Source organism: Bos grunniens, chromosome 21 (assembly GCF_055505025.1).
Source record: "Bos grunniens cultivar Pamir isolate PY7600 chromosome 21, Bosgru_T2T1.0, whole genome shotgun sequence".
In the NCBI taxonomy this organism is placed as follows: Eukaryota; Metazoa; Chordata; class Mammalia; order Artiodactyla; family Bovidae; genus Bos; species Bos grunniens.
Window position 1 is genome coordinate 46,761,156 of NC_141185.1, and position 24,809 is coordinate 46,785,964.

Consider the following 24,809-nt stretch of genomic DNA (forward strand, 5'->3'; position numbering starts at 1 on the left):
TTCTCCACTGCCGTTTTTTTTAATGAATGTGTTTCTATTTCTCTTATAATTTAAAAAGTGCAAACATTCTGTTGGACCATATAAATGGCTGAGCATCAAAGAATTTGATGCTTTCGAATTGTGATGCTGGAGAAGACTCTTGAGAGTCCCTTGGACAGCAAGGAGATCAAACCTGCCAATCCTAAAGGAAATCAACTCTGAATATTCATTAGAAAGACTGATGCTGAAGCCCCAATATTTGGCCACCTGATACGAAGAGTTGGCTCATTGGAAAAGACCCTGATGCTAGGAAAGACTGAAGGCAGGAGGAGAAGGGGGCAACGGAGGATGAGTGGTTGGATGAAATCACCAACTCAATGGACATGAATTTGAGCAAATTCCGGAGACGATGGAGGACAAAGAAGCCTGGAGCCCTGCAGTCCAAGGGGTCACAAAGAGTTGGACATGACTTGCCAACTAAACCACAACAATAAATTCTGTAATTCAGCCACAGCCTTTACATCCGGGTGACTTCTTCACTGGATTTCAATTTCCTTTTATATAACAGATTCTTGTTCCTGAAGGCAGTTAGCTTTCCATCATTCTTTCTGTCTAGATAACATCTAAAGACAAGTCCAACAGGTACATGACTATGTACCCAGTGGTCACACATAATCTGAAGTAAGTTCATCATGAACGCTGCAACCTCAGAAACAACAATGATCCCACACCCAAGGACAGTGGCCTCCAAGGCCATTTCTGAATAAGTGAGCTGCCATGGTGTCAGGTGGGCTATGGAGAGGGGCCACATGATGAAGAACTTTGAGCAGCCTCTATAACCTGAAAAAGACTCGAGGCTGACAGCTAGCAAGAAAGCAGGGAGCTCAGTCCTATAGGAGATAAATTCTGCAACAACCCAAGGGAGCTTTGAACTGGATCTTTCCCCAGGCAAGCCTCCAGTGAGACCCTAGTCTTGACCTACACCAGGTTTTCTACCTGAAGAGACTCTGAAGTAGAGAATCTCATTATGCTGTTCCTGGATTCTAGCCTACAGAAAACTGTGAGTAGTGAACACATACTGTTCAAGCTTTGAATATGCGGTCGTTTGTGATGCAGCCATGGAAAACTAATGCAACCATGCAACAGGTGAAAAAATTGGAGAAAATTGCATTTGCCAGAGTCCATTAAGGGGAGTAGCAAGTGTGGTTGGAATGACTAAAGTCACGAGGCATATAGATTCAGGGTTAGAATCTTTGGAAGCAAATGCATTAATTGTCCTGTGAGGAGAATAGGCCTAATTACTGAAAGGCCATTGTTTTGCAGAGGTCTATGGAGTTTCAAAGTCAGAACTGAATGACTCAGAACAGTAGAGAAGACCTTGCTGTTGCCCATTGTCCACAGAATCCTCTCCCTTTCCCCTGCAGCACTCAGTGTTGTTGTTCAGTCACTAAGTCATGTCAGACTCTTCGAAACCCCATGGACTGGTCATAGATTTCTTCCAAGGAGCAAGCATCTTTTAATTTTATGGCTGCAGTCACCACCTGCAATGATTTTGGAGCCCCCCAAAATAAAGTCTCTCACTGTTTCCATTGTTTCCCCATGTATTTGCCATGAAGTGATGGGACTGGATGCCATGATCTTATTTTTCTGAATGTTGAGTTTTAAGCCAACTTTTTCACTCTCCTCTTTCACTTTCATCCGAGGCTCTTTAGTTCTTCTTCACTCTCTGCCATAAGGGTGGTATCATCTGCATATCTGAAGTTATTGCTATTTCTCCCGACAATCTTGATTCCAGCTTGTGCTTCATCCAGCCTGGCATTTTGCATGATGTGCTTTGCATATAAGTTAAATAAGCAGGGTGACAATATACAGCTCTCCCAATTTGGAACCAGTCTGTTTTTCCATGTCCAGTTCTAACTATTGCTTCTTGACCTGCATACAGATTTCTCAGGAGGCAGGTCACATGATCTGGTATTCCCTACAGAGTCAATAGGGTCCAGAATTTGCCCCAGCTGCACATGCACACAGCTACAGTCCCATACAGTCCCATGTATTTTGGTGCTATAGGAGAAGTATGTCCAGGTGCAAACTTTGCAGCAAAGGGTTCCAGGTTCCAGCCTGTCTCATTCCCCATGAGAGACTCTACATCCTTGTTCTTAAGGGGTAAGGGGCCAAAGTTCTCTTCTGAAGTTTCTTCCTGCTGGTCAGGGTCCGCAGATCCTAGCCTACCCAGAGGTGTAAAAGTCCCTAGTCGGCTTTTCCAAGGGCCTGTAGGGACCTGGGCCACTTTCTACTGGGATGGGCTGAATTTCTTGAGCCATCATGAGCCTTACTTCAAATCTGCTATTGCATTTGGTTTGGTAACATTTTCTTTAGACTATTTATAGTTGTAAGGGGAATGATTTACAATCTTCCTTTTTTAGTTATCCTTGTCTGGTTTTGTTACAAGGGTTTTGCTAGGTCAGTAAAATCAATTGGGGCAGATATCCGTTATTTTCTCTGCTCTGAAATACCTTATATTACATAGGACTTTCGTGTACTTAGAATGTTTTCCAAAACTTGCTGGTCAAATTTTCTGACCTAGTGCCTTTGGACTGAACATTTAAAATGGGGACAAAGTCTTTATCCCACAAGTAGGGATTAAAAACATTTAGAAATATCAAACAGTCAATGGACATGTGGACATGGAGAGGGGAATAGAGGGGTGGGATGAATTGGGAGATTAGATTTGACATAAATATACTACTGTGTGTAGAACATATAGCTAGTGGGAAGCTGCTGTATAGCACAGGGAGCTCAGCCTGGTGCTCTGTGATGACTAAAGGGGTGGTCCTGGGGTGTGGTAGGAGGGAGGCTCAAGAGGGAGGAGATATGTCTATACTTATGAATGAGTAACATTGTACAGCAGAAACTGACACAGCACTGTAAAGCAATTATTCTCCAATTTAAAAAAATTAAATCTAAGAAAAAAAGAAATAGCAAACTAAATTGGTACCCACCCCAACACACTCTCACATGTAACTGTAATTTGTCAAGAAAACAACATATACTATCTTCCCAGTTTGGACCAGTTAGAAGGAAGTGGAGAAGAAACTTCATAAAATTCACCATGAAGGAAAAAAACCAGAAAAATCTGAAGAGAAAAAGCTGAACTGGGCTCACCACAAAGATTTTTCAACAGTATTGACCTCTTCTAATCACGACGATAACACAGAACTTCTGTTCAGATGGATTGCAATACAGCTCAACTTTTTAGGTTGACATTTAGACCTTTTCAGCATGACTGACCTTGTCATACAAAAGTTCACTTCCCAGAGGATTTACACATTAAGGTATCATTTTACTTTGCAAATATGCAGAGAGTTTAGCACAGGATCTAGTTCATGGTAGATATGCAATAAAAGTGAGTTTGCTTCTCCCAGACCCATAAAAAAATTTCATTTCATCTAAACATATTCACTTCTGTTCTCATAGAAAGAAAGGTAGTGGGTAATGGCATTATTTGATTTAGTAGCTGGAAATGAATGCCAGCTGCATGAACTTCAGATGCAATCAGAACTGCAGAGTCTCAATGCAATCTGGACATAACAAAATAAAATAACTTTGTAAAGGCACAGTATATCCAGTCAGCCAAACCTCATCCTTGGAGAGGGTTGGCTTTTCAGTCAGCTTCCATATGGATCTGAAAATTCCAAACCTTGAGTTCTGGCAGTTTAGAGTCCCAAGATGTGTAGAATTGGGCAAGAATGACTAACCCTGGGGTTTCAAAAGCAATTAATGAATCCATCTTCCACTTGCAAGTATGTCAGCTTTGGCCTCTAGTTCAGAACAATTCTTACTATATCACACATAAAACAAAATTATTTGCCTTTTTTTTATAGATCATTCCATACATTCTTTCCATGTTTGGACACAATTTACTGGCTCTAATAAAGGGAGAGCTTTGTATTTCATTTTAATTCTGTAACTCTCGGAGCCATTGTTTTAAGGATGGCTAGGTTAACATCGGGCTCTCCAGGTTGTGCTAGTGGTAAAGCGCCCATCTGCCAATGCAGAAGACAATAGAGATGTGGGTTCGATCCTTGGGTAGGGAAGATCCCCTGGAGAGCATGGCAACCCACTCCAGTATTCTTGCCTGGGAAATCCCATGGACAGAGAAGCCTGGCAGGCTACAGTCCATGAGGTCGCAAAGAGTCAGACAAGACTGAGTGACTTAGCACACACACTCACTGGTTGACATCAGCAGCCAGAGACTGGGGTTTCAGCATGCCAAACATCTGTTGAATGTGAACATATTTTAAATGGTTTTAATATAGCTAGATATTTGATATCAAATGGAAACACTTTGATCAGAATCCCTGCCTAAAGCTATAGATAGCTACAGTTAAACATGTTGTCTTGTGAATTCTTCATTGGAAATTTTATATATGTGGCAGACACCTCTCGTTGTCTACCCTGTTCCCACTCTCTCTTTTTTATCTCACTAGCAGAATGCTAGCTTTGAGATATACCCAGATAAAATATTCATTTTTCCAGTTGGCATTGAAACATAGAAATGGCTATGGGATAGAATTATGAACAATGAGATACAAATAGAAGTCAGCAAAGGATTTATGTATGATAAGTGCTTTTGTTTTCTTCTTTTTCTTTTCATTTTATTTCTGTTTCTCTTCCCTCTTGTTGTTGTTAAGTTGCTAAGTCAGGTCCAACTCTCTGCAACCCATACTGCAATGGGTTGCAGTATGCCAGGCTTCCCTGTCCTACACTATCTCCTGGACTTTGCTCAAATTCATGTCCATTGAGTCAGTGATGCTATCCAACCACCTCATCCTCTGACACCCCCTTCTCCTCCTGCCCTCACTCCTTCCAAGCATCAGGTTTTTTCCCAATGAGTCATCTCTTCATATCATGTTACTGAAGTATTGGAGCTTCAGCTCCAGCATCAGTCCTTCCGATGAATATTCAGGACTGATTTCCTTGACTGGTTTGATCTCCTTGCCAGTCCAAGGGACTCAAAAGAGTCCTCCAGCACCACAGTTTGAAAGCATCATTTCGTTGGGGCTCAGGCTTCTTTATGGGCCAACTCTCATATCCATATATGACTACTGGAAAAACCATAGCATTTATTTATTTTCCTGCCTAGAACATAGTATCCAGGCTGGAGTTGGAGCAGCCCTCTTTGAATCATGAGGTAACACATATTAGGATAAAAACACATACTAAAGATGGTGGAGTGGGCAGAGAGATGGTTCCTGAAATGTTGATTGCTGCATAGAGCTACTTATTATATGAGAAAAATAACCCCTTATTTGCCTAAGCTGCAATAGTTATTATTATTTACAGTTGTATACAATCTAGATTGGTGTTACATAGACTTTCTGAAATTCCTTTCTCTTAAATTTTAATGATCATATCTCTATTTTAACTCTTGGATGGGAGAGTTGAATTCATTTGAAGAATGTAGAAAGAAAGCTGTGACATTTGTATTTTTCTTATATTGAACTTACACTCACTTTCAGAGTTAGTGATCCCCATCTTATATGTGTGGTCATTTGGAAAAGAATATATAGGCATATATAACCCATGGAAAAGCAAAGTCTAGGTGGCTCTCAGGTTCCCAATTGTAGGTTTTTACATGAAAGTTATACTGATTGCACAGATGCATGTGTCTTAAACGTCTGGGGGTTCCCAGAGACATCAGAACATCACCTCTCAAGACTCAATGGCTTCCATCTCCCAGAAGGGGATCCTACAGGTTCAAGAATGCCTCAGAATTAAAGAATTACTGAAGGTATGCTTGGAATAGTCAGGATGGGCAATATAGCACACCATTCAATAGAGAATGATTCCAGTAGAATTTGGATATAGAACTTGTCCAGATGAGAAGTTCATGGATCTGGTTATCCATGCTGCACCCCTGACTTTGCTGAGGTTTCAGTTTTCTATTGCTCCCATGTAGAGGTGGGGGATGTCCTGCCCTCATTGAAGAGTAGTGGTTCTAACACTGAGATCTAAACAAGTTCATCTTTTATTGATATAAATGAGACTAGAATTAATGACCAACTAATAAGCAGACTGGGCTTCCCTGGTGGCTCAGTGGTTAAGAATCCACCTGTCAATGCAGGAGATGTGTGTTTGATCCCTGGATCAGGAAAATCACCTGGAGGAGGAAATAGCAACCCACTCCAGTATTCTTGCCTGGGAAATCCCATGGGCAGAGGATCCTGGCAAGCCATAGTCCATGGGGTTGCAAAGAGTCAGATGTGACTTAGCAACTGAACAACAATGAAAAGGATGAGCAGATCAGGTCTTAATAATTTAGGGCCACACTTCTTTTCATATTGGTGTTGAGAAAGGTTAAAATAGTCAATTATGTTTTGTTTTCTTTTAATTTCAAAAGTAATAAAGAGTACTGCAACTCAACCAACCTTCTTGTGAATATAGTACACCTCTTCTTCTAATTTCCTCCTACTTCAAATACTGAAAACTCAGTTTATTTCCTGGAAGATGATCAGGGTCTCTCTTATTCTTCCTACTTCTATAATTGAGTCCTTCCTTGTTTGTCACATTCTCTATTTAAACAGTGTGTAGGGACCTAGAAGAAAGGAAGTAGCCCATGAAGTCCAACCACTCAGTCCTGGAGTTGGGTAAGGAACTGAAGAAAGCAGTATCAGCAGAGAGCCCTGATTCATGATCCTCTGTACCTTCTCAGCTGATCCATTTCCATGGAAAACTAAAAGCTGTTTAGGAAAACAACTTTGAGGGACAAGAGGAATGTTGACATCATGAGTCATAGCTTCATCTTAACCATGTGGCTTTAATAGAACTACTGTGACAAACATTTCCAAATAGTTTACCAGAGGGGGGAAAAAACTGCACCCACTAAAAACAGCTTTGTTTTCATCAGTTGTGTTAAAATGTTTAGAGAAAGTCAAAGATATCTGGAGCCCATAGAACTTCTGACTGAAGCCAAGCATTTCAGGTAGAAGGCCAAGGAGGAAGTGAGTCAAGGTCACATTGGAAATGGTCTTGTGTCTCCAGTTGGGTGAGTCTTGGAAGATGAGGAAAGAGACACGGGAGTCCAGAATACTTGGGATCAAGCCTACTAAACTTTTTGCAGAGAAGGTTGGGGGAAGACTTCATAGCAGAACTCCAGAGGGGATAAAAAAAAGTGCCAGAGATAAAATGATGAAGAATGGCCTCTGTGAGAGTCACCAAGACAAGAAAAAGTCTAGAGGTTGGAGGACTTCCTTGGTGGTTCAGTGGCTAAGACTGTACTACAATGCCAGGGGTTCTGGTTTGATCCCTGGTCAGGGAACTAAGATCCCATGTGCCACAGCTAAGACCCAGCAAAGCCAAATAAATGATTTTTTTTAACTTTATTAAAAAAAAAACTTACCCTGCAGGGTGGGTAGGTGGAGGCAGCAGGGAAGGCTGGGCTAGCAATGCTGAGCTTCAGCCACCTGGCCACTTAACCTTTGGGAGAATGTAGCTGGTATACAAGTTTATTGCTCAAAGAGGCAGACAAGGTGCTAAACACACACATTTTGAGGCCAGAGAAGTGAAACAGACCTGCTAGAGACACAAGCAGAGCCAACATGTGAGATCAAGTACAAGAAGGAGAATAAGGTTACACACAGTAGTGTGTTTGTCAACCCCAATTTCCCAATTCGTCCCACCCTGCCCTTCCCTCATCATGTACAGGTGTGAGAGTTGAACCATAAAGAAGGCTGAGCACCAAAGAATTGATGCTTTCAAAATGTGGTTCTGGAAAAGACTCTTGAGAGTTCCTTGGACAGCAAGGAAACCAAACCTGTCCATCCTAAAGGAAATCAACCTTGAATATTCATTGGAAGGACTGATTGAAGCTGAAACTCCGATACTTTGGCTATCTGAGGTAAAGAGCTGACTCATTGGAAAAGACCCTGTTGCTGGGAAAGATTGAAGGTAGGAGGAGAAGGAGACGACAGAGGACAAGATGGTTGAATGGCATCGCTGACTCAATGGACATGAGTTTGAGCAAACTCTGGGAGATAGTGAAGGACAGGAAAGCCTGGTATGGTACAGTCCATGGGGTCACAAAGAGTCAGATACAACTGAGCGACTGAACAATAACCACAGGTCCATTCTCTGCATCTACATCTCTATTCCTGCCTTGAAAAATAGGTAGTTAGTGGGAACATTCTATAAAGCACAGGGAGCTCAGCTCGGTGCTCTGTGATGACTTAGAGGGGTGGGATGGGGGTGGAGTGGGAGGGATGCTCAAGAGGGAGGGGATGTATGGATACATATGGTTGGTTTGGGCTTCCCTTGTACCTCAGCTGGTAAAGAATCTGTCTGCAATGCAGGAGACCTGGGTTCAATGCCTGGGTTGGGAAGATACCTTGGAGAAGGGAATGACTACCCCCTCCAGTATTCTAGCCTGGAGAATTCCATGGACTGTATATCCATGGGGCACAAAGAGTCGGACATGATTGAGCAACTTTTACTTTTCATGGTTGATTCCCTTCATTGTACAACAGAAACTAACAGAGCCCTGTAAAGCGATTGTCATTCAGTCACTGAGTCATGTCTGACTCTTTGGACCCCCTGTAAAGCAATTATATTTCAATTAAAAAAAAAAAAAAAAGAACAGGGTTAGAGTAAACCAGAAATTGTCCAGCTTTATTTTTGTCAAGGACCAGACTGTCCACAGTTTGGGCTCTGTAAGCGCATGAGGTCTTTATTACCACCAGTCAACTGAGCCATTGTGGTACAAAAACATCCAATAAAGTTTTATTAGAACTCAGTTACTCTCATTTGTTGATTATTGTCTATGGCACTTCAATTTAAATTTCAAATAATCCCATACCCCCAACCATTAAAAGTACAAGAATTCTTTTTGGCTCAAGGGGTGCAAAAAAAACAGGGTGTGGGCTGGGATCACATTTTGCTGATTACTGTGTCAAAAGCCATGACCAACCTAAACAGCATATTAAAAGCAGAGACATTACTATGCCAACAAAGCTTCATCTAGTCAAAGTTATGGTTTTTATAGTAGTCAGGTACAGATGTGAGAGTTGGGCTATAAAGAAAGCTGAGCACTGAAGAATTGATGCTTTTGAACTGTGGTGTTGGAGAAGACTCTTGAGAGTCTCTTGGACTGCAAGGAGATCCAACCAGTCCATCCTAAAGGAAATCAGTCCTTAACATTCATTGGAAGGACTAATGCTGAAACTGAAACTCCAATATTTTGGCCACCTAATGTGAAGAACTGACTCATTGGAAAAGACCCTGATGCTGGGAAAGATTGAAGATGGGAAGAGAAGGGGATGACAGAGGATGAGATTGTTGGATGGCATCACCGACTCGATGGACATGAATTTGAATAAGCTCCGGGAGTTGGTGATGGACAGGGAAGCCTGGCATGCTGCAGTCCATGGGGTCGCAGAGTCAGACACGACTGAGTGACTGAACTGAACGGAGTGTTAAATGGACAAAGGGGCCTGAGGGGGCAGTGAAGGGAGTGGAAGGTGGTGCAAAGGGCAGAAGGAAACGTGTCAGGTGTGTCAGTAAGGACATTCAATTCAGGTAGCAATTCATCTTAGTGGCTGGAATATTCACAGCACTTTTGCCCTTGAACAGAAGTATCTTTCTCAATTTTATAAGCATAGAGTTACATATAAATATTTTATTTCTCTTTGGAAAAGAAGAAACTACTAAACAAAAATACATGAGACTTCCCTGGAAGTCCAGTGGTTAAAACATCACCTTCCAATGCAAGGGGTGCAAGTTTGACCCCTGGTCGGGGAGCTAAGATTCCACATGCCTTGAAACCAAAACATAAAAGAGAAGCCATATTGTAGAAAATTCAGTAAAGACTTTAAAAATGGGAGTGCAAAGATGGTGGAAGAGTAGGTGGACATGGAGTACACCTCTCTCCATGGATACATTGGGAATACACTTCCAGACACAGAAGTACATGCAGAACACTAGCTGAGAGCCGACAGGAGTACCTGACTAGTGGAAAATAATATATAGAACCATGCAAAATTTGGTAGGATGAAGGAACTAGGGGGAAAAACAGGAGTGTAAGTAGGACTGGACCTGGCCTTGGTGGGTGGGGGAACTAAAGCAGGGGTCTGAACCCCACATTAGGGCAATTGTCTGAGTGAGAGGAGAAACATTTAAGGCTGAGAGTGAAACAGCTGATCTGTGGAAGCCTAAATGGAATGAGAATCATACAGTTCTTGCTGCAGCCATATATACCCCGGAAAGGGATGGAGGTTCCATAGAAGGCATAGCAGCTGGGAGCTGGAGTTTAGGGATTGTGGAGCAATCCCAGGGTGAGGGCTGGTATTGACTGCAGAGAGACAGATTGAAGGGATGTAAGAGAGGAGATTGTGGTGGGAAATGCCTGTGGAGGAAAGCCAGGCAGCCATGGAAGCAAGGTGATACTGCTGAGTCACATGTAGGGGGTGGAGCCATCACTATAGCCTCTCTCCCCACACACCAGCATCAGCAGCTAAACAATAGAGAGGCTGGCCCATCAAACGCCTGGCATGGCACACTGAACTACAGAGTAGGACCCCACCCAGGGTGCCCCTTTAAGTGCCTGATGTGCTGATCTACAGAGTAGGACCCTAGCCGGGGGGCCCTTCTATGTGCCTGATGCACTGAACAACAGAGAAGGACCTAGGCAAGGGAGTCCTCTAAGTACCTGAACAGTTGGAACTATGGAGAAAGACTGGCCAAAGAGGCCTTATGATCACCAGCTACAAGAGGCTTGAGAAAAGACTCTGATAGGGCCATAACTCCTTTAGTGGAGGCAGTCCGTGTCCCTGCACACTTGGCACCACCAGCGTCCCCGAAAGCCAAGCAGCTGTACCACCTCCACTCTCAACCCTCACTGGGACAGAGCTGTCACAGGCAAAAAAAGTCTTGCATCTGTGCACACAGGGTCACTTCGGTCATGTCCAACTCTTTGTGACCCTGTAACCTGTGGCCTGCCAGGCTTCTCTGTCAGGGGGGTTCTCCAAGCAAGAATATTGGAGTGTATTGGCCAATACTCTTTGCCATACCCTTCTAGAGCACTATATTTCCTGCTGCCCTAGCCACCAACTCCCCTGAGTACCTGGTGCTGCCAGAACCCCTGAAACCCAAGCAGCTGCACCACCTCCTCACCTCTGGCCCTCACTGGGGCAGACCCAAGTCCTCCAGAGCAGCCTCAGGAGCAAACCCCAGTGGACGACCCACATGCAGAAGTGGAAATAAAACCACAATTGAAACCCAGGGGCAGTGTGGCTAAGGAAGAAAACCCAAAACCTTCCCACCAGCTGTACAAGCTCCAGATTCAATCCACATGATCAACTAGGCAGACTCTGTGTCTATGGAATATATAAAATGTCATTGAGAGCTCCCACAAAAGAAAACACACTAGTTCTTATAGCTGTGGACATTGGAGGCAAGAACACACAGGAGTAGGACCAGATTAGAATCTGAGCTGGCCCCACAGTAGGTCCAGAGACCAGCACAGTGTTGGAGGGCATCCTAGGGAGGTGAGGTGGACTGTGACTCCCAGTGAAGGAAAGGACTCTGACAGCAGTGACTCAAGAAAAACATTTATTATTCATATGTTTTGACTTGTTCTGTAGATTCTTTTGGATTTTTTCTTTCTTTCTTTCTTTTTTTTTTTTGCCTTCCTCCCAACCCCTCTGTTGTAGTTGTCAATTTTATTGGCACTATGAAGTCTAATTAAGCTTTTGAGCTTTTTTTTAAATCTCAGTCACATTTTTTATTGTTGCTATAAACCTCTGCCTCTAGGTTGGGCTTTTGCAGTTCTGTGAAGTTTGTCTTTCTTTTCCCCTTCTTTCTTCTTCCTTTTTTTTTCTTTTCTTTTTTTAATGTTTTTTAATCTATTATTATTTTTTCTAAATTTATTTCTTTGTTTGCTTTTCCTACTGTTTTTCTCCCCTTGTAGTTAAGCTTTAATGTCTATAAATCTTCTTTATCTACCTATATTTAACTTTGCATATCTATTGCTTCTCTCTTCTCTTTCTTTCCTTTCCTCTCAACATATTTATTAGTTTTGTTTTCATTGCTTTATTCCGCTTGGCACCTTGCTTTAGTTTTGTTTTCCAGTTTGTGCTTTTCTTAACTGGTAGATATAATTTTTTATTTCCTTTGTTTGCTGGGCCAATCTACTGCACCTTATTTTTGTTGGACTGTTTTGATTTTGGTTATGGGTATATATGTGTATGTGTATATTCCATTATTTTAATTATTATTTGCCTCATTTTGTAACTGCTATTTGTGTGGGGTTCATCTTTGGTTTCCCATTTTGGGGTAGTTTTATTCTAACTTAATGTCATAACAAACCACTTGTGGAATCTTCGTTCCTAACCAGAGATCAAGCTCTGAGCCTTAGGAGTGGGAGCACTGACTTCAAGACCCTAGACTACCAGAGAACTAATCCTAGGGAGTATCAAATAGTGAGAACTCACACAAAGGAAAACGCTTGAATACAAGACCTGGCATCACCCAACCACCAGTAGCACCCTGTGCAGGATGCTTCATCTAAACAACAAACAAAACAAAAATACAAATCCAATCATCAGCTGATCACCTCACTCAGCCTTGCCCATCAGAGGAAAAACAAACAAACAAACAAAAACCTCAGCACAAATCTCACCCTATATGAAGCTTACAAAAACTGATGGACCAAACTTAGGAGGGCAGAAACCAAAAGGAAGAAAGAATTCAACCTTGAAGCTTGGGAAAATGAGACCTTAAACACAGTAAGTTTAAAAAAAAAAAATGAAAAGGCAGAGAAATACTACACAAGTGAAGGAACAAACTAGAAACACAAAAGTCCAAATAAATGAAGGGGAAATTGGCAAACTACCTGAAAAAGAATTCAGAATAATGATAGTAACGATGATCAAAAACCTTGAAAACAGAATGGAGAAAATGCAAGAATCAATTAACAAAGACCTAGAAGAATTAAAGAATAAACATACAAAGACAAAAAACACAATTACTGAAAGTAAAAATACTCTAGAAGGAATCAATAGCAGAATATCTGAAGCAGAAGAATGAATCAGTGAGCTGGAAGATAAAATGGTGGAAATAACTTGAGTGGAATAAATTAAAAAGAATGAAAAGAGCTGAGGACAGGCTCAGAGACCGCTGGGACAATATCAAACACACCAATATTCGAATTATAAGGGTCCCAGCAGAAGAAAAGAAAAAGAAAGGGTAAGAGAAATTTTTTGAAGAGATTATAATTGAAAATTTCCCCAACATGGGAAAGGAAATAGTCAATGAAGTTCAAGAGGTGCAAAGAGTCCCACACAGGATAAACCCAAGGAGAAACACACCAAGATGTATACTAACCAAACTAACAAAGACTAAACACAAAGAAAGAATATTAAAAGCAGCAAGGGAAAGGCAACAAGTAACACACAAAGGAAACCCCATATGTCTAACAGCTGATTTTTCAGCAGAAAGTTGGCAGGGCAGAAGGAAATGGCAGGATATATACTTCAAGGGGAAAATCTACAACCAAGATTATTGTACCTGGCAAGGATCTCATTCAAAATTGATGGAGAAATAAAAAGTTTTTCAGACAAGCAAAAGCTAAGAGAATTCAGTACCACCAAACCAGCTTTACTACAAATGTTAAAGGGACTTATATAGTCAAGAAATACAAGAGAAGAAAAAGATCTACAAAATCAACCCCAAACAATTAAGAAAATGGCAATAGGAACATATATATCAATAATTACTTTAAATGAAAATGGATTAAGTGCTCCAACCTAAAGACATAGACTGGTTGAATGGATACAAAAACAAGACCCATATATATGCTGTCTACAAGAAACCCACTTCAGACATAAAGACACATATAGACTGAAAGTGAGAGGATGGAAAAATATATTCCATGCAAATAGGAAGCACAAAAAAGCTGGAGTAGCAATCCTCATATCAGAAAAAATAGACCTTAAAATACAGAATATTACAAGAGATAAGGAAGGACACTATGTAATGATCAAGGGATCAATCCAAGAGGAAGACATAACAATTATAAATATCTATGCACCCAACAAAGGAGCACCGCAGTACATAAGACAAACACTAACAGACATAAAAGGAGAAATTGACAGTAACACAATGATAGCAGGAGACTTTAACACCCCACTCACACCAATGGACAGATCATCAAAACAGAAAATTAGTAAGGAAACACAAGTCTTAAATGATACATTAGATGAGATAGATCTCATTGATATCTTCAGGACATTCCATCCAAATGCAGAAGAATATACCTTCTTCTCAAGTGCACATGAAACATTCTCCAGTATAAACCAAATCTTGGGTCACAAATCAAACCTCAGTAAATTTAAGAAAATTGAAATTGTATCAAGCATCTTCTCCAAACACAGTGCTATGAGACTAGATATCAATTACATGAAAAAAACTGTAAGAAACACAAACACATGGAGATTAAGCAATACATTTCTAAATAACCAACAGGTTACTTGAAGAAATCAAAAGGGAAATAAAAAAATTTCTAGAAACAAATAACAATGAAAACACAACAAGTCAAAACCTATGGGATGCAGCAAAAGCAGTTCTAAGAGGGAAGTTTATAGCGATACATCCCTACCTCAAGAAACAAGAAAAACATCGAATAGACAACACCTAAAGCAACCAGAAAAAGAACAGAAAAAACAAAAACAAAATTAGTAGAAGGAAAGAAATTATAAAGGTCTGAGCAGAAATAAATGAAAAAAATGAAAGAAACAATAGTAAAGATTAATAAAACTAAAAGATGGTTCTTTGAGAAGATAAACAAAATTGACAAACCTTAAGCAGACTCATCAAGAAAAAAAGAGAGAAGAATCGAATCAACAAAGTAAGAAATGAAAAAGGAAAGGTTACAACAGACGACAATGCAGAAATATAAAAGATTATAAGAAACTATTATGAAGAACTATATGGCAATAAAATGGATAACTTGGAAGAAATGGACAGATTCTTAGAAAAGTTCAATCTTTCAAGACTGAACCAGGAAGAAATAGAAATTATGAACAACCCAATTACAAGCACTGAAATTGAAGCTGTGATCAAAGATCCCTCAAAAAGCAAAAGCCCAAACCAAATGGCTTCACAGGAGAATTCTATCAAACATTTAGAGAAGAGTTAATGCCTATTCTCCTAAAACTCTTTCAGAAAATTGCAGGGGAAAGAACACTTTCAAACTCATTCTAAGAGGCCACCATCACCCTGATACCAAAACCAGACAAAGATAACACAAGAAAAGAAAACTACAGGCCAATATCACTGATGAACATAGATGCAAAAATCCTCAACAAAATTTTAGCAAACAGAATTCAGCAACACATCATACACCATGATCAAGTTGGGTTTATTTCAGGGATGCAAGGATTCTCCAATACATGCAAATCAATCAATGTGATATACCATATTAACAAACTGAAAGATAAAAATCATATGATAATCTCAATAGATGTAGAAAAAGCCTTTGACAAAATTCAGCACCCATTTTTGACTAAAACTCTTCAAAAAATCAGCATAGACGGAACCTACCTCAACATAGTAAAGGCCATATATGATAAGCCTACAGCAAATTTTATTCTCAATGGTGAAAAATTGAAAGAATTCCCTCTAAGATCAGGAACAAGACAAGAGTGTCCACTGTCACCACTATTATTCGACATAGTTTTGAAAGTTCTAGCTACAGCAATCAGAGAAGAAAAATAAAAGGAATTCAGAAAAGAAAAGAAGTAAAACTCTCATTGTTTGCAGATGACATGATATTATACATAGAAACCCTAAAGATAGTATCAGAAAATTACTAGAGCTAATCAGTGAATTTAGCAAAGTTGCAGGATACAAAATCAATACATAGAAATCACTTGCATTTTTATACACTAAAAATGAAAAATCAGAAAGAGAAATTAAAGAATCAATCCCATTCACTGTTGCGACAAAAAGAATAAAATAACTAGGAATAAACTTACTTAAAGAGACAAAAGAACTGTACGCAGAAAATTATAAGACACTGGTTCCAAATAGGAAAAGGAGTACGTCAAGGCTGTATATTGTCACCCTGCTTATTTAACTTATATGCAGAGTACATCATGAGAAACGCTGGACTGGAAGAAGCACAAGCTGGAATCAAGATTGCCGGGAGAAATATCAATCATCTCAGATATGCAGATGACACCACCCTTATGGCAGAAAGTGAAGAGGAACTAAAAAGCCTCTTGATGAAAGTGAAAGTGGAGAGTGAAAAAGTTGGGTTAAAGCTCAACATTCAGAAAACGAAGATCATGGCATCCGGTCCTATCACTTCATGGCAAATAGATGGAGAAACAGTGGAAACAGTGTCAGACTTTATTTTGGGGGGCTCCAAAATCACTGCAGATGGTGACTGCAGCCATGAAATTAAAAGACACTTACTCCTTGGAAGGAAAGTTATGACCAACCTAGACAGCATATTCAAAAGCAGAAACATTACTTTGCCAATAAAGGTCCATCTAGTCAAGGCTATGGTTTTTCCTGTGGTCATGTATGGATGTGAGAGTTGGACTGTGAAGAAGGCTGAGCGCCAAAGAATTGGTGCTTTTGAACTGTGGTGTTGGAGAAGACTCTTGAGAGTCCCTTGGACTGCAAGGAGATCCAACCAGGCCATTCTGAAGGAGATCAGCCCTGGGATTTCTTTGGAAGGAATGATGCTAAGGCTGAAATTCCAGTACTTTGGCCACCTCATGCAAAGAGTTGACTCATTGGAAAAGACTCTGATGCTGGGAGGGATTAGGGGCAGGAGGAGAAGGGGACGACAGAGGATGAGATGGCTGGATGGCATCACTGACTCGATGGATGTGAGTCTGGGTGAACTCTGGGAGTTGGTGATGGACAGGGAGGCCTGGCGTGCTGCGATTCATGGGGTCGCAAAGAGTCAGACACAACTGAGCAACTGAACTGACTGACTGACTGACTGAGGAAAGAAATCAAAGATGACATAAACAGATGGAGAGATATTCCATGTTCTTGGGTAGGAAGAATCAATATTGTGAAAATGACTATACTACCAAATTCAATCTAGAGATTCAATGCAATCCCTATCAAATTACCAATTGTATTTTTCATAGAACAAGAACAAAAAATTTCACAATTCACATGGAAACACGAAAGACCCTGAATAGCCAAAGCAGTCTTGAGAAAGAAAATGGAGCTGGAGGAATCAACTTTCCTGACTTCAGATTATACTACAAAGCTACAGTCATCAAGACAGTATGGTACTGGCACAAAAACAGAAATTTAGACCAATGGAACAAGATAGAAGGCCCAGAAATAAACCCATGCATCTATGGGTACCTTATTTTTGACAAAGGAGGCAAGAATATACAATGGGGCAAAAACAGCCTCTTCAATAAACGGTGCTGGGAAAACTGGACAGCTACATGTAAAAGAATGAAATTAGAACACTTCCTAACACCATGGATTAAATGGATTAAAGACCTAAATGTAAGTCCAGAAACTATAAAACTCTTAGAGGAAAACATAGGCAGAACACTCAATGATATAAATCAAAGCAAGATTCTCTATGATCCACCTCCTAGAATAACAGAAACAAAAACAAAAGTAAACAAATAGGACCTGATTAAACTTAAAAGCTTTTGCACAGCACAGGAAACCATAAGCAAGGTGAAAAGACAACCCTCAGAATGTGAGAAAATAATAGCAAATTAAACAACTGACAAAGGATTGATTTCCAAAATATACAAGCAGCTCATACAACTCAATACCAGAAAAGCAAACAACCCATCAAAAAGTGGGGAAAAGACCTAAACAGACATTTCTCCAAAGAAGACATACAGATGGCTAACAAACACATGTAAAGATGCTCAACATTGCTCATTATTAGAGAAATGCATATCAAAGCTCAATGAGATATCACCTCACACCAGTCAGAATGGCCATCATCAAAAAGTCTTCAAACAATAAATGCTGGAGAGGGTGTGTAGAAAAGGGAATGTTCTTGCACTTGTGGTGGGAATGTAAATTTATACAGCAACTATGGAAGACAGTATGGAGATTCCTTTAAAAACTAGGAATAAAACCACCATATGACCCAGAGATTCCACTCCTAGGCATCTACACTGAGGAAACCAAAATTGAAAGAGGCACATGTATCCCATTGTTCACTGCAGCACTGTTTACAATAGCTAAATTGAAAATACATAGAACAATATCAATATATGAACCATTTTTAGTCTTTTTAATTTATTTGTTTTTTAATTGAAGGATAATTGTTTTACAGAATTTTGTTTTCTGTCAAACCTCAACATGGATCAGCCATAAGTGTACATATACCCCCTCCCTTTTGAACCTTCCTCTCATCACCCTGGAAGAGCTTGGAAGCAACCTAGATGTCCATCAACAGATGAATGGATAAAGAAGTTGTGGTATATATACACAATGGAATATTACTCAGCTGCAAAAAGGAACACATTTGAGTCAGTTCTAATGAGGTGGATGAACCTAGAGCCTATTAAACAGTGAAGTAAGTCAGAAAGAGAAAGATAAATATAGTATTCTGATGCATATATACTGAATCTAGAAAAATGGTACTGAAGAACTTATTTACAGGGCAGCAATGGAGAAACAGAGAATAGACTTATGGACATGGGAAGAGAGGAGGAGAGGGTGAGATGTATGGAAAGAGTAACAAGGAAACTTACATTACCATAGGCAAAATAGATAGTCAACGGAAATTTGCTGTGTGGCTCAGAAAACTCAAACAGGGGCTTTTTATCAATCTAGAGGGGTGGGATGGGGAGGGTGATGGGAGGGAGGTTCAAAAGGAAGGGGGATATATGTACACCTATGGCTGATCCATGTTGAGGTTTGACAGAAAACAACAAAATTCTGTAAAGCAATTATCCTTCAATTAAAAAACAAATAAATTAAAAAGGACTTTAAAATCGTTCATATATTGATATAGTTCTATGTATTTTGACATCTAGTATTAACACTAAAATCTAGAAAATTTATTATCTTAAGTGATTGTAAAAAAATTTGAATGAGTCTTGAAACTTCTAATTCAATTCTGAGAATATAAAGAAATATGTTGTTAAAAAATAGGAAATTAACATAACTAAAGTATTGTTAACTAAAGTACAGATGTTCTTCAAATTACACAAAATTTTATGTTCAGTTCAGTTCAGTTGCTCAGTCGTGTCTGACTCTTCGCGACCCCATGAATCGCAGTACGCCAAGCCTCCCTGTCCATCACCAACTCCCAGAATTCACTCAGACTCCCATCCATCAAGTCAGTGATGCCATCCAGCCATCTCATCCTCTGTCGTCCCCTTCTCCTCCTGCCCCTAATCCCTCCCAGCATCAGTCTTTTCCAATGAGTCAACTCTTCACATGAGGTGGCCAAAGTACTGGAGTTTCAGCTTTAGCATCATTCCTTCCAAAGAAATCCCAGGGCTGATCTCCTTCAGAATGGCCTGGTTGGATCTCCTTGCAGTCCAAGGGACTCTCAAGAGTCTTCTCCAACACAGTTCAAAAGCATCAATTCTTCAGCACTCAGCTTTCTTCACAGTCCAACTCTCACATCCATACATGACCACAGGAAAAACGATAGCCTTGACTAGACGGACCTTTGTTGGCAAAGTTATGTCTCTGCTGTTGAATATGCTATCTAGGTTGGTCATAACTTTCCTTCCAAGGAGTAAGTGTCTTTTAATTTCATGGCTGCAGTCACCATCTGCAGTGATTTTGGAGCCCAAAAAAATAAAATCTGACACTGTTTCCCCATCTATTTCCCATGAAGTGATGGGACCAGATGCCATGATCTTCGTTTTCTGAATGTTAAGCTTTAAGCCAACTTTTTCACTCTGCACTTGCACTTTCATCAGTGTCCATTATTTGCTTTCATACCTTATTCAAGACTCCACATTGTATTTAATTGCACTGAGGCACTTCGGTTGCATGCAACAAATTCTGTTAAATTCTCTTTACACTTTTATTCTATTGCAAATATGTTCTAATTTCCTTGTTATGTCTTCTTATATACACCCATCACTTAAAAGTGGATGTTTAATTTCCAAATACATGGGATTTTAAAAAATATCTTTGATATTAATTTCCCATTTAAATGCTTTCTTCTCTGTAATCACCCTCTGTGTTTTTTCAGTATTCTAACTTTACTGAAGCTTTCAACGGCTAAATCAAAGATCTCTCTTGGTAAATGTCACGTTACACTTGAAAATATGTAGGTTATTTTCAAATATCTTTTGATATTGATATCTAACATAATTTCAGTGATAAGAGAATAGACTGTATGATTTCAATACCTTTAGAACCATCAAAATTTTGCACCTGGTCTTATGTCCCTGGATATTCCAGTGTCTCTTAGTTTATAGGCTATGGGAACTTAAATAGAATTTGTATCCTACTGTTGTGTGAAAACTGTATAAATCTTAATTTTGTTGAATTGATTCATAGTGCTTTTCAGGTCTACTATATCCTTCTACTTCTCTGTATATTCATTCTATTAATTTTTGAGAGTTTGATATTGAAACTCCAACTGAAAATCTTAATTTAGCCACTTAAAAAACAATTGTAATATATAGTGAAAGTATATGTAACCTTGTTCTGTATTTTCCAAGTCTCCTGTAAATGTGTTATATTTTCATAATTTAAAAAATAAAAACAAACAAAAAAGAAAGGCTGTTGTACACCTGAAACTAACACAATATTGTAAATCAGCTATACTTCATTAAAAAATTGCTAAGTTACTTAAAAAAAAGTGTTTCATATAAAAAAATTCTTTAAAAGAAAATACATGTGTTTTTTTTGTTGTCGTTCTTTAATCTCTTCATTTCCCACATCTGGAAAATGACTCATATCATTTGATGCCATTACTGGAGATATCAGTGCTCCCTGGGTTGTGACCTACTAGCATCATTTCTCAGCAGAATTTTCCTAAAGTTTTAGGATATTACCTCTGAAATCCACACCTTCATTAAGGGACATCAGATCTCCGAGGAGAAGGACTTTATTTGAAATCTTAATTCTTTGCTTTGGAGCCAGCCTGTGCTAAATTGTAGGATTCCCTGTAGCAGTCTGCCATTGCTGCCTTTCAACAGCATCTTTTATGACTTCCCTCCATGGGAATTTACACTTCTCATTCAGATGAGGCACTGAGATAATTGAATTTGATTGAAAATTATTCCAATTGCCGATTAACTAATTTGGGAGCTTCCTTGAAGCCAGACAGCGGGTTGAGGCAACCTCAGCCTCATTTTTAATCTTAGCATCTGCATTTCCTTAGAACAGTGCTTGGGATATATTAGTTGTAGGGGTTCAGTAAACAAAGGGTCCCCAATCTCTGGGATCTAATGCCTGATGATCTAGGTGGAGCTGATGTAATAATAATAGAAATAATGTTATTGTTGTCTAGTGGCTCAGTTTGTCTGACTCTTTTGTGACCTGCCCACCACCCGCCCCTCCCACCATGGACTGTAGCCCGGCAGGCTCCTCTGTCCATGGGATTTCCCAGGTAAGAATACTGGAGTGGGCTGCCATTTTCTTTTTCAGGGTTAACCCAATATTAGACAAAGAGAAAAGCAGGGGAGGTCTGACTTTTAGAAAGATTTGATAAGCAGGAGGAACCAAAACTCCCTTTGTTTGGTTCATTGATTTGTATTATTATAAATATCTGGTGTGAAATTATTAAGACTTTTCCATTTGGTTTTTGGCTTAAAAAAAAAAAAAAAAACTAGCAGATAAAGGTAGTATATAATCCCCTCATAGAGGAATGGGGGCATGTGCTAGGGAGACAGGATTAATCTGGGTCAGGTGAAAGCCAAGGGTTTCACATGGCATCTGCAATGAAGTGAACTGAAATCACATTCCATAAGGAATAGCCATATATGTGCATCTGGGTGACAAGTGTTTTGGTGACATGATCTTTACCTTGTGATCCTGATCTAAGGTCTCTCAAGATTGAACCCCCATCTGCATCTCCTTGGGGGTAGTTCAGGATCTGGATTCTGGGGCAGGTGGGACCTGTTTGGGGGCTGAGTGAAATCCGCCTTTCCCAGCTTCAGCCATGGGAGCCCCAAATAGGCCAACACACTTCTTTATTCAGTTATCATGGGGATGAATCATAATTGCACATATGGTCACTGAAATCTGTTTCCCTTTCAGAATGTTTGTGGTCTGTCTTGAGCTGGGTTGGGATCCTGCAAATTGGCACTTGAGCAACTGCCTTTCTCTGCTGAAGTGCCGGAGTATTAAGGACTAGCTCATGATCCTTTCTTGGCCCATCATGTGTACATACTAAGTCACTTCAGTCATGTCCAACTCTTTGAGACCCCATGAACTCTAGCTGCCAAACTCCTCTGTCCATGGGATTCTCCGGGTAAGTATACTGGAGTCGTTGCCTTGCACTCCTCTGGGGCATCTTCCCAACCCAGGGATCAAACCCACATCTGTTTAAGTCTCCTGCATTGGCAGGTGGGTTCTTTACCACTAGCGCCACCTGGGAAGCCCTTCTTGGCTATGACTTATTGCAAACCATAATTCCAGGATGGAGTTGCAGGTTGTTTGTGTGGCTGCAACATTTTCTTCATTACGAGCCTGTACTGAATGTCAAGAAGGAAACTTTAGTTTGCAATTTTATCAGCAATGTGAAGAATGTTTTCTAAATATCTGAAAACTGGAAGAAAAAAAAAAAAGCAACCCCAACGGAAAATGCACACACATATGTCCCAACTCTAAGAGAGCTTATTTTTGCCAAACACAAGCATCAGGTATGTAGCGATTGAGCAATTTCCTGGCAAGAAATATGGCAAGACCAGTCTGAAAAGATTTGATGAATGGTGACTAGCTCATGAACCACAGTCTGTAGCCAGCTTTTATAGGATGCAAGCTGTAGAGCCTATTCACATACTCTTTGGAACTTCTTTGTTCTATAATGGTCCCATCACTTCATGGGAAATAGATGGGGAAACAGTGGAAACAGTGTCAGACTTTATTTTTGGGGGCTCCAAAATCACTGCAGATGGTGACTGCAGCCATGAAATTAAAAGACACTTACTCCGTGGAAGGAAAGTTATGACCAACCTAGATAGCATATTCAAAAGCAGAGACATTACTTTGCCAACAAAGGTCCGTCTAGCCAAGGCTATGGTTTTTCCAGTGGTCATGTATGGATGTGAGAGTTGGACTGTGAAGAAAGCTGAGCGCCGAAAAATTGATGCTTTTGAACTGTGGTGTTGGAGAAGACTCTTGAGAGTCCCTTGGACTGCAAGGAGATCCAACCAGTCCATTCTGAAGATCAGCCCTGGGATTTCTTTGGCGGGAGTGATGCTGAAGCTGAAACTCCAGTACTTTGGCCACCTCATGCAAAGAGTTGACTCATAGGAAAAGACTCTGATGCTGGGAGGGATTAGGGGCAGGAGGAGAAGGGGACGACAGAGGATGAGATGGCTGGATAGCATCACTGACTGGATGGACGTGAGTCTGAGTGAACTCCGGGAGTTGGTGATGGACAGGGAGGCCTGGTGTGCTGCGATTCATGGGGTCGTGAAGAGTCGGACACGACTGAGCGACTGAACTGAACTGAACTGAATGAAACCTGGGGACAAAAAAGACATAGAGTAACATGAGTCTAAAAATAAAGTGGAAACATGTGTAGGACATGTTGCTTAAAAAAAGTGAAAATTGGATACATGTTAATAGTGATTCAAACAACATGCTATTTCTCTATGGGCTGGCCTAAAATAAAGTGAGATGGTGAGATGATCGTGTGTCTGGCACACAACAAAATACATGAGAATGACCATAGTGAGAAACTGGATTTGGTAGCCTCAGTTATTAGGGAGTGTCTTCAGTAAGCTATCACTAATATGCAGGGTTTCCCTGGCGGCTCAGATGGTAAAGAATCCGACTGCAATGCTGGAGATCAAGGTTCAATCCCTGGGTTGGGAAGATCCCTTGGAGGAGGGCATGGGAACCCACTCCAGTCAGAGAATTCCACTAACAGAAGAGTCTGGTGGACTACAGTCCATGGGGTCAGAAAGAGTTGGACACAACTGAGTGACTAAGCATGCACGCACGCACTAATATGCGGCAGGTAGCCAGGCCTAAGAAATGTTTTCTTGTATCAGTGTTTAAAATCAACAAGGTATTTCATAAGCCACCAATAAACAATTATAAACCCCTGTACTTGTTGGAATCACTGAATCAAAATTGGAAGGGGACTGAGATGAGATGTTGTCTAATCTCAATTCCCTTCAGGGCAGAGTCTTTCTCCCTTTAGAAAGTGGCATTACTTTCATCTTTTAGCTTTTGATTAAGTCTTTTCAGGGCAGGAGGCTCATTACTTAAGAAGCTCTTTTTCTTGGATGGTTATCTTGTTATGACTTTTTAAAAATTTTTATTTATTTTAATTGGAAGTTAATTACTTTACAATATTATATTGGTTTTGCCATACATCAACATGAATCCACCACAGGTGTACATGTGTGCCCCATCCTGAACCCCCCTCCCTCCTCCCTCCCTGTACCATCCCTCTGGGTCATCCCAGTGCACCAGCCCCAAGCATCCAGTATCATGCATCAAATCTGGACTGGCAATTCCTTTCATATATGATATTATACATGTTTCAATGCCATTCTCCCAAATCATCCCACCCCCTCCCTCTCCCACAGAGTCCAAAAGACTGTTCTATACATCTGTGTCTCTTTTGCTGTCTCAGTACAGGGTTATCATTACCATCTTTCTAAATTCCATACATATGC

The 24,809-nt window shown here is 40.2% G+C and overlaps 1 pseudogene; it reads right to left on the reverse strand.

Annotated features, from left to right (window-relative positions):
* Positions 1-496: 496 nt before the first annotated feature.
* LOC147349582 (NADH dehydrogenase [ubiquinone] 1 beta subcomplex subunit 1 pseudogene) lies at positions 497-700 on the reverse strand (annotated as a pseudogene).
* Positions 701-24,809: the final 24,109 nt, after the last annotated feature.